The sequence below is a fragment of the Rhinoderma darwinii genome, chromosome 10 (genome assembly GCF_050947455.1).
Source record: "Rhinoderma darwinii isolate aRhiDar2 chromosome 10, aRhiDar2.hap1, whole genome shotgun sequence".
Lineage (NCBI taxonomy): Eukaryota > Metazoa > Chordata > Amphibia > Anura > Rhinodermatidae > Rhinoderma > Rhinoderma darwinii.
In genome coordinates, this window is record NC_134696.1 from 89226848 (window position 1) to 89238776 (window position 11929).

Sequence of the window (11929 nt, forward strand, 5' to 3'; positions counted from 1 at the left end):
CTTCCTCTGATGGAAGAGAGGTAAACGTATACTAACGCTAGTGTGCACAGAATTTGCAAGGGAGTTCCTGGATCTCCACACCTCCTCCAGCAAGAAGCAGAGGTGGCGGGGAACATCAGGTGGAGTATGGAGGGCGTGAAGTACCATCTCATATTAGTCATAAAGAGTCAAACGCTCCACTCCATTTGTTATCCGAGAAGGATAGTTTTAGATCTTTTTCCCTTTTAAGCATGGCAGTAGTTTTAGTAAATTTGCATTTAACCCCCAGTATGTTGTAATAAAACTAGATGCCTTTTTCATCACCTATTCGAGGAGTTGAGATGCCGAACAACCTCCCCCGCAACGCAGTTGGAGAGAGGAATGGAGCGCTGGAGGAAATCCCTCACCTGTAGAAACTTATAGAATTCCCTGCTAGGAAGGTCGAAATTTTTTGTGAGGTGTTGGAAATGGAGTGTGTTGTGTCTATCGTATAGGTCTTGTATCTAAATAATACCCGCCACTCGCCACTTGGATAGGCCTAGAGACGGAATCCGATCCTCTATAAAGGAAAGAGGGACATCTTTAAGCGGGACAGGCGAGTAGATGTGGGCTTGTAGATGTGGGGTGGTAGATGTGGGGTGGTGATGTGGGGTTGTAGATGTGGGGTTGTAGATGTGGGGTGGTGATGTGGGGTTGTAGATGTGGGGTTGTAGATGTGGGGTGGTAGATGTGGGGTGGTGATGTGGGGTGGTAGATGTGGGGCGGTAGATGTGGGGTGGTGATGTGGGGTGGTAGATGTGGGGTGGTAGATGTGGGGTGGTGATGTGGGGTTGTAGATGTGGGGTTGTAGATGTGGAGTTGTAGATGTGGGGTTGTAGATGTGGGGTTGTAGATGTGGGGTTGTAGATGTGGGGTTGTAGATGTGGGGTGGTAGATGTGGGGTGGTGATGTGGGGTTGTAGATGTGGGGTTGTAGATGTGGGGTTGTAGATGTGGGGTGGTAGATGTGGGGTGGTGATGTGGGGTTGTAGATGTGGGGTTGTAGATGTGGAGTTGTAGATGTGGGGTGGTGATGTGGGGTTGTAGATGTGGGGTGGTGATGTGGAGTTGTAGATGTGGGGTGGTAATGTGGGGTTGTAGATGTGGGGTGGTGATGTGGAGTTGTAGATGTGGGGTGGTAATGTGGGGTTGTAGATGTGGAGTTGTAGATGTGGGGTTGTAGATGTGGAGTTGTAGATGTGGGGTTGTAGATGTGGGGTTGTAGATGTGGAGTGGTAGATGTGGGGTAGTAGATGTGGGGTTGTAGATGTGGGGTTGTAGATGTGGGGTTGTAGATGTGGAGTGGTAGATGTGGGGTTGTAGATGTGGGGTTGTAGATGTGGGGTGGTAGATGTGGGGTGGTAAATGTGGGGTTGTAGATGTGGGGTTGTAGATGTGGGGTTGTAGATGTGGGGTTGTAGATGTGGAGTGGTAGATGTGGGGTAGTAGATGTGGGGTTGTAGATGTGGGGTTGTAGATGTGGAGTGGTAGATGTGGGGTTGTAGATGTGGGGTTGTAGATGTGGAGTGGTAGATGTGGGGTTGTAGATGTGGGGTTGTAGATGTGGGGTGGTAGATGTGGGGTGGTAAATGTGGGGTTGTAGATGTGGGGTTGTAGATGTGGGGTTGTAGATGTGGAGTTGTAGATGTGGGGTTGTAGATGTGGGGTTGTAGATGTGGGGTTGTAGATGTGGGGTGGTAGATGTGGGGTTGTAGATGTGGGGTTGTAGATGTGGGGTTGTAGATGTGGGGTGGTAGATGTGGGGTGGTAGATGTGGGGTGGTAGATGTGGGGTGGTAGATGTAAGGTGAAGCCATAGATTGTTGGTAATTGTGATCGAAAATGACGCAGGGTCAGTTTTGCATTGCCATAGAGTATTGACAAGGTGGGACTGTAAAGACTTACTCCCACACATATGCGTCTCAATATCCACCCATTGTTTGTCCCCAGGGTTTCGCCACCAGTGAGATAGTTGGTCAAGAATACAAGCCCTGTAATAGTCTCTAATATTAGGCACTCTAATGCCTCCAGCTTTCCTATGCTTAGTTAGGAGTTTTACGGGGGCGTTTATTGCTCCAAATAAAGTGTAAAAGCATTTTATAAGCCTGTGAGAAGAAGGAATGTGAATCAGTAGAGTCCTAAAGAGATAAAGCAATTAGGGTAGGAGTAACATTTTATATGCTGCCACTCTACCAAAACAGGATATAGTGTCCGACAGGGTACCGTTTACATAGACGCTAGCAGCTGGGTTGGGGTATAGAGCATGGATTGCGGACTATATTGAGCCCCCGAATCCAAATTTTGCAAGGACAGAAAACGCGTGTTCCCAGTTCACCCTGTCGAACGCCTTCTCAGCATCCAAGGAGAGGAATGTGGTGGGAGAAAGGGATTTTTTGGCTATCTGCAATATAGAGAGAAGTCTTCCTTCATGCCCATGGCTGCGGGCCGTCAGGCTCACTCACCTCCTGACGGCCGCAGCCATAGATCTGTGAGCGCCGGCCCCCATCTCCTCCTCAGGAGACGCCAGCGTTCACTTCCGCTTCTTTCGGCCGGGTCCCGTAGGGTGCGCGCGCACGCTCGTGCCCGCTCTTAAAGGGCCAGCACACGCACCTAGGTTAAAGTACCAAATTAGCACACGAACACCCTGGACTATAAGAAAGGCTCTGCCCCTTTCTGCATTGCCTGAGCTTTGTTGTCGTTACCCTAGTCTGTCTTTGCAAATGGTCTCTTAAGTGTTTTCCAGTTCCCAGTATTCCTGTTCCTGCTACCTGTAACCTGTATCCCGTGCTATCCTGGTCCAAGTGCCGTGTTGAGCTGAAGTCGTGCTGCGCTGAGTACCACGCCTGTCCTGCTGCACCACGCCTGGTGCCTGCCTGCTGCCTAGACCCAGCCGAGCCTGTCTTGCTACTGTCTGAGCAACCACAGGTACATCTATACGAACTATAGACTGTGACCTGTGTCCTGTTGGCCAGCTGCCATACCGTCAAGGCGGTACGGCCCAGTGGGTTGACGTAACCAACGTGACATCTTCTAGTGTTGTCTGGAGCTTGTCTGTTCGGGGTAAAGCCTGTTTGGTCATTTTTAACAAGGGTAGGGATTACTGACAACAACCTATTAGCCAGTAGTTTAGAGTTTATTTTTACGTCACCATTCAATAGAGAGATGGGGCGATAATTGGAGGTGGAGTCTGTTGGTCTTGCTGATTCAGGTAACGTGACAATAGGAGCTTTAAGCACCTCTTTAGGAAAAGATCCAGTTTATATTGGCACTTAAACATCAGTAACATGTGGTCAATCAAAGTAGTCACAAAGGCTTTGTACTGTAGTAGTCGTTAGATAGTCCGTCAGATCCAGGGGTTCAATGGGATTTTTAACAGATCAGTTTTTATCCTTATTCTGATCTAAAAACGGATCTGGGTAACAGATTATACAACGCAAGTGTGAACTTGGCCTAAAGATATAATAATACACCGAATTTTTTTACCTATTTTAGAAAAAAAAGGGGGACATTCACACGGGACAGAAATGCTGCAGAATTTCTGTCCGGAATTTCCGTGCAGAAATGTTGCAGCGTATTATGGTAGCAGCAAAGTGGATGAGATTTGATCAAATCTCATCCACACGTTTGCGGAAAAGATCTGCAGATAACAAGTGCGGAAATTGACCTGCGGTGCAGATTCTCAAATTGCAGCATGTAACTTTATTTTGCCCCGGATGTGAAGTAGGCCTAAGCCTGAGAAGTTTAGAAACATATAAGAATGCATTGACTTCCATGGTGATGTCCGTGTCATTGTCCCCTACATTTAGGTTGTCCCTTATATCCGTTCTCAGGTGATATAATCCATTTGTTGCCCCTCATTATCACAAACAAGCGTGTATTCTACTGTTCGCCTGCAGCAATGGGACTATATATGAAACCTCAGAACACCTGTTAAAACCATGACACAGCACTTTTTTTTAATTTTATGTACTTTTAAATTGTAGATTATTATGACTACAGACACCTTACAAATGCTGAATTCCTAGAGTGGTGCCAATATGACAAATGACCAGCAGGTGGCAGCACGCATTTGACGATCATTACATGTGAGGCGGGATACACCCTGCAGGCAAATGGTTTTGAAGTGCTGGTTCATGTATTTTCTTTTACGTTCTCGTGATCAGTCATGTCAAGTGCCCAAAGGGGATGAAGAATAGTTTCTATTCTTATGGTCTTGTTCAAACAGTGTATATTTACTGCAGAGTTTGCATGTATTTTTTAAGCCAAAAACAGGAACAGAACCTAAACAGAATAAATATAAAAAGAAAGGCCCTAAGGCCCTGTTCACACAGAGTTTTTTTGCTGGTGGAAAAATCTGCCTCAAAAGTCCTTCAGGAGTTTTTTCCGGCCGCGGCCATTGAGAGCCGTGGGCAAAAAACGCCCTGAAAACCATTTTCTCTTCTTCTCATTGATGTCAATGGGAGGTCAGAGACGGAAACGCCTGAAGAAAGGGCATGACGCTTATTTTTCCCGCGAGCCTTATTTCCTCCGCTCTCAGGACAAAACGCCTCCCATTGAAGTAAATGGGAGGCTTTTTCAGACGTTTTTTGGCATGGTTTCCGCGTCAAAAAGAGCGCCAAAAAAAGTCTGTGTGAACATGGCCTTATAGGTCTCCTCCCCTGGATCTAGTTTTGGTTGAAAAAATGCTTGCAAAATCTGTAGCGAATCTGCACTGTGTGAACAAGGCCTATCTGCTAGGGCCTAATAAATTATATAAACATCTCAGATATAAACTCATCTATACAAAAATATAATTATATAAAAATCTCAGATTCAAGGCTATGTTCACACATTACAATTCTGTGAAGATTTTGATGCAGATTTTTAAACCCAAACCAGAAGTCTCTGTAGAAGGAATGGGAGATATAAAAAAAAAGTACTTATACTTCTCCTTCCTTCTAAATCCACTACTGGCTCAAAAATCTGCGTCAAAATCTGAAACAAATCGTCATGTGTGAACACAGCCTTGGGATGTTTTTGGAATTTGGGAGGGAGCCCACAAAAACATGGTGAGAACATACAAACTCCATCAGATATCGCCCTGGTCATACTCAATTCCAGGACCCCGGACTATAGTGCTAAACACTGACCCGACATCAGACATTCAACATTTCATTCTCCTCAAGAATCTTCCTCCTAAAATGTGGCGTCTCACTGGCGGTAGGTAAAAATGAAGTTCACCGTATTGAAAAAATATTTTTAGAGTTTGGGGATTTTCGGACGCGGAGATACCGAATGTTTGTTTCTTTTTGTATCATTTTTATATGAGATCTAGGGAAAGGAGGGTGATTTGAAATTTTATATGTTCTTTAATATTTTTCCACCCTTTTTATTTTTTTTTACATTTATTTAGCCCCCCTTGGGGGCTTGAACCTGTGATCATTAGATCACTTATGCCATACACTGCAATATCATAATATTGCAGTCTATGGTAAAATCAGTGTATTGCTATTGAGACCGGCCACAGGCAGGACTCAATATCAATCTTCCTATAGCAAGGCTGGGAGTGTTCACAAGGCTCCCAGCTGCTATATGAATCCCCGGCGAGATCAATGGGAGCCGGTGACCGGCCGCGAAGTGAAAGCGGGCATTAAATACCCCTCACATGCCAGTGTTCACATCTGACACCGGCGTCTGAGGGGTTAAAGGCCTGCGATCAGAAATTTTTCTGATCTGAAGCATTGCCGCTGGGTCCCTGCTGCGTAACACAGAAGAGACCCGACGGCTATGGTGCCAGCTTGGCTTCTGAGCGGGCGCCATTTTTAAAAACTGCACATTAGCGTAAATAGGCATGTTAGCGATGGGAAAGGGTTAAGGATTACCATGAAGGGGGTACTTGTTTGCAGTAATGTTTAGGTGAAAACAGCTCCTGATTTTCAGACGTTTTCGTAACTACTCACGTTTTTTGCTGCGTATTTTACGGATGTTATTGGAGCTGTTTTTCAATAGAGTCAATGAAAAACGGCTCCAAAAACATCCCAAGAAGTGACATGCACTTCTTTTTCGCGGGCGACTTTTTACGCGCCGCCTTTTGACAGCGACGCGTAAAATTACACCTCGTGGGAACAGAACATCATATGATTGCATAGTCCTTGAACTGTGACAGAAGAGGATATGCTCTTGTGTGGTGCCATAGAGAAGCTGTGGAGTCGTACACCCTGTAGATATTGTGACTACGCAGGATATAGAAGGTGCCACGACAAGGACTTTTCATTTGTGGTTCACAGGGACCTGGATAAGGGCCAGCTCTGATGAAAGGGGTAACATTGTGTTCTGCGATACCTCTGGATTTGTTACATTTTGTGCATACGTTTTTTTTATATACACGAGTCAGAGAGTGTTGCATCATTTCCGTGCATTCATAACCTACGTAGCAGTTGCAACAAAGTTTCGAAATATAATTAATTTCCGATAGAGTCAATGGCGCCGTAATAGTGACCTGGGGGTACAAAATGAACCAGGTGTGGAGTGATATATAGTTCACTACACAAGGTGCAGCGCAGCCAATGAATCCTCTATCTCTTGCCATTGGGACCACGCACTGAGGCCATGTTGACCATGCAGACCAGTCTCTTCATTTGCACCGGACCTGGGGGACGTTTTTTGTCTTTACACTCTTATGGCGGCAAGTTCAGATAGATAATGAACATCTTAAAGATGAAAGCTCCTTTGGATATATAGGTGGCGATAGACATTAGAGTTTTGTATCCAGACCCTAAAAATGTTGGTGGGATCTGGGGGTCATAGAAGTAAAGGTGCCCATAGACATTAGATGGATATTGGCTGCCTATTTCTGCGAGACGTTACAATCATCTAACATGTAAAGGGGTGATCCAACCCTCCCCGTGAGCACATGTCGAGAGACAGAAGGATCGGCATGTTGGGTTTTGACCACAGGAGAACTGGCGTTGACTTATTTCACTCTCCCTATTGACGTAAACATGTACGCTCGGCCGAGCTTGCATGTGTATGGGGGGGGGGGGGGTAGGGAGGAATAGCTGTTTGCCGAAGCCACCTTACGAGGCCCAAAAAAAAAGTCTAATTTTACCAACATATATCTAAAGTCTATGGTTACCTTCATCTGGCCATAGACATGATGGTTGCAGATTGAAGAATTATTTGGCTATATTTCCCAAATCCTCTTGTTTAAGCCCAAATGGGCATTTTATTTCTATGGAGGGGGAGATGCAGCAAGTAACTCCTACACACCTCTGTTGCTTTTTATCTTGAGGAAATAAAAGAAAAATGTTGAAATCCAACCTGTCAGATCACTGTTTTGCCCATCCGCAGACACCGCCTCCATAGGTATGGGATTTCACCAAAAAATCATGTCTTTGAGCTGCTTAGGGCCTGTTCACATCAGCGTTGGTTTTTTCCATTGAGTGGTTCTGTCGGAGGAACCCCGTCAACAGGAAAGGCAAACGGAAACCATAGGTTCCGTTTGCATTACCATTGATTATAATGGTAACGCTTCCGTTGCTTATGGTTTCCATTTGTCACCGTTGTGTAAGGTTTCAGTTTTTTTGACGGAATCAATAGCGAAGTCGACTGCGTTATTGATTCCATCAAAACAACAGAACCCTTTCACAAACGGAAACCATTAGCAAAGTATCCGTCACCATTGAGATCAACGGTGATTCAAACGGAAGTTATGGTTTCCGTTTGGCTTTGCGTTAAGGGGTTCCTCCGATGGAACTCAACAGAAATCAATGCTGATGTCAACACAGCCTTATACACACAATAGCCACCAGCCAAACTTATGAGTCAACAGTAGGGAGTAGGAGATATGTGGCTAACAGACACCACTGGCACTGCTTATCTGTGGTGGAAACTAGTCAGACTTGTCTGATCCTTGCTTCTTCCTAAAGGGAGACATTGTGGACAGTTGGGGTGTCCCCATACAAATTAGAATGACAGCAAATCATACCGAGATCAGCGGAATCATGCCGAGATCAGCGGATTCCAGCGTCAAATATCTAATGTGTGGCTGCTTGAAGGCCATGGATATGGTGAGGTCTGCCCCATGAATAAATGACCCCCATTATACAGTAATATATGGTGATACTGGGACGAGCTGCCAGGTCCTGATATCATGTGTAGCTCTGGAGTTTGCAACCGAATGACTAGTTTTCCTCCGTCTGAGGGTATCTATTAATTTGCAGCAATAAAAATGTATAAAATCAGACAACTAATTAATCTTGATTTCCTACGAGCTAAAGTATTACATCACTGGGGCGGAATTTATGACCAGATTATTTTTATTATTTTAATAGAAACCAGGCACTGTGCATTTTTATGTAGAGACAGATCTACAATAGGAGACAGACACCGCGCACGTCAACATCTCGCACCAACGCAAAATCTGTAACAGGACCCCCACCTACCATGTGCCGTTATAATATTAGTGACTTTTAATGTGGTAGAGGGGCCCGGGTGCAAATGCTACCTCTGAACGCCCCATAGCTACGTATCCTATATATCCGATCTACGTAGTAGGCCAATGATATGCCTGTTACAAAAAAATCCTTTACTCAACGATTATGGTCTGTAGGATGTGGAAAATATTGGTCTACGGCCGTTTTGCGCGATTCCATGCTTTGTCAAGTCCAGGTCCTTTTGGATGGAGGCAGCAGGTCCGGATGATACAGGGACTACCTGAATAGTGAGCGACACTCCAGGGAATAGACTGGCTGCAACAAAGGATCTTACCAGACACAATCCAACTACCGAGGTGGTGTTAGTGCTACACTAGATATTCTGGAGGTGTCACCCCAATCGCTGCATATTTGGTTTTTCTGTTGTGCTCCATCAAAGCCGAAGTGCTGGATCCGTTGCATGACGGACACCAACAGAGTTCTATGTAGATGTTTTGATCTGTTTAGATTAAACAGAATTAAATTACTGGTAAACTTTCCTGCCCTAAACACATTAAAGGGGTTATGTGTGGACCCAAAATGATTAGCAGTGTAGTCCCTGCAGTATGTGAGTACACCCGCTAATATACTTTCCGGTCCCCCGTCGCGCTGATTCTGAGATTTTCATTGATTTTTATAGGGCTGCCGGGGCATCGGAAGTCTAGTGGCACAGTCTTCTCTGATGACGATACGAGTATTCGTCGTGTGATCGACCCCGCTGTACTCTATGTATTAGCGGTAGTACATCGATTACATAGGGTACAGCGTCACATGACGAAGAGTCGTATCGTCATCAAAAAAGGCTGTGCAACTAGACTTCCGGTGCCCCGCCAGCACTATAAAAATCTATGAAAATCTCAGAATCAGCGCGACGGGGACCGGAAAGTATATTAGCGAGTGTACTCACATACTGCAGGGACTACACTGCTAATAATTTTCAGTCCCCACATAACCCCTTTAACTCCGGCACCATCTTACCAATCATCTGTAAATGCCTAAACAGTCCGTGTAAGAGAAATAGTATATGTGCCAACAGTATGGAAATATCCCCCCTACGCCTTTTTAGATCCCCTGGCATCATAGTTGGAGGACGTGATCAGAGGGATCTTGCGGGGGACTTGATGTGTCCTTTTAGAGTTTTTTGCTATGTGGCTAAAAAAAACCCTCTCTGCTGCCCGGTTCACTGAACAGATGACACCCACATAGTGTTTGTATTGGGAGCTGTTGTTACCTGTCCTACATATTTCCGGACGAGGACGTGACTCATGTTATACTGTGTCACCCAAACCTAGACCTGTGCTGATGAATCACATTTTATTTGTGTATTTCCTGATAATCTGTGTTAAATGTGCCGAGTGTACGGCCGCTCTGTGATAATGTGGCTATATTTACACCCAGCGAGTCTACGCTAGGGGAAAAGCTATGTAGACCAGGGAATGTTCATTTATATTGTAGGTTCACCTATTGTACAGTATGTTACAAGTCTCATGCTATATGTTTTATGTGTGTGCTATGTCTTACAGCCGTGATCTCCAACATGTGCCTCTCCAGCTGTTGCCAAACTACAACTCCCATCAAGCCCTTACAGCCGCAGGCATAGGTGTCTTTTCCTATTCTTATGCCACTCTCCAATGCATATATGCAGATATAGTGCGGATGTCTTGCAGATTCTTCCAGCAGCTTACATGGTCACTAACTAGTCAACAACCTTTGCATAAATTAATAGTACAAGCAAATAGAAGAAACTTTGTAATATATCTTATTAGAGAAAAATGACACTTTCTCCACTTATCAGCCTCTCCTTTGCTTCCTAACTTTCCACTCACTCTGAATTTACTATTTTTTCCTTCTCCTCGAGACAAGATGGACTATCAGCTCACTGAGGGATAAGGTTACAGCTGCCCATGGAAGTCTATAGAGAGGAGGGGGAGAAGGGAGCAGGAGCAGAGAGCCACACAGATCCACTGCTGCAGCTTCTAGTAAGTGCTATATCTTACCCCAGTGCTGGACTCACAGCTACGCTGCTCATTACTGGTGTATAATCTTTTCTACATATATATGCGATAGATAGAGGTAGTGTGGTGTATAGAAGATAGGCTCCACCCACTAGCAGTTAGGCCCACCCCATAGCTCCACCCACTAGCCCAAGACATGATAGCTGTTAGGCTCCACCCTTTAACTCAGAGAAAACTGAGAATTATACATCGAGCCTGCAGAAGGGAAAACAGCAAAAAAAAAAGATTGCGGAATACAAGTCCTATAATGGTCAGGCAATGTGTTATTCCTCATGTACGCACATATGACAGCCTATTCTGAAAGGTTCGGTACGCTGTAAGAGCATAGCCTTACAAGATGTTTTGTGAGTAAAATCTAGAGGTTCAAACCTGGGCCTTACCTGTGGCGGAAGCAGGAGCTCTCAAGTCAGAGTTCTCCTCCAAGACCGATGCGCTATAAGGGTTTACATTACGTTTTTTAATAGTTAAGTAAATTATCTCTAGAAAAGTAAAATGGAGGAAACTCTGTCCTTTGTCTGGATAAGCCGATAATTATTATCTATGAAGCTTTAGATGAGATTATGAAATCCAGATGCAGTAGAGTATTATCACGCTGCTGAATATATCCTCTCCATAATTAGATAATAATGATGTTATCTGCTGATGACGAGCACTGCTACAAGCCTACAGGGAGCACTTCTCTAGTCCGAAAGGTGGAAGACACGATCTTCTGTAGCAATATATCATTAAAGGGGTTTCTCCCACCACTGACTTGTATGGTCAATATCTCCCCGAGACTGATGAAGGGTGACTGGGCACCTCAATTTTTATGCTCAGTAATGGTACCTGTGACTGGATGACCACCAATCAGACTCATTTTAAAACCCACTTTTTAATGGGATTAGTGATTGGTTGCTATAGGATATAAAGTATTTTAGCAAGTATATGTCTCATGTTAAATCTGGCAATACTTTCTCTACAGTAACAGATGCTGGGTGACAACCACTATTCACCACAAGGTTACACAAGGGTTGTCACACAGATTTTCACAGACCATAGATGTCATATATATCGTACTGTTGCATCCCCTGATCTTTCTCTCCTACTGATCTAAATGTTAGTCCAAGGGCTCATTCAGACGAGCGTGTTTGTAGTCCGTGTGATGGCCGTTAAAACAACGGCCGTCACACGAACTCATGTACTTCAATGGGGCCGTTCACATGACCGTTGTTTCAATGGAGCGTGTGAAGGGTCAGTGAAAAAATAGGACATGTCCTATTTTTTTGCGCTTCACTCATCCCTCCATAGACTCTAGTCTATGGGGGATGCGTGATAACGCGTCCTGCACGGATGCATCTCAGACGTGAAAAACTGTAGTTTTTCACGTCCGAGGTTGGCTACGTTCGTGTGAATGTAGCTTTATCTGTAGTTCTGGCTTACAGCAGGATCAAGGTGCACAATCCCAC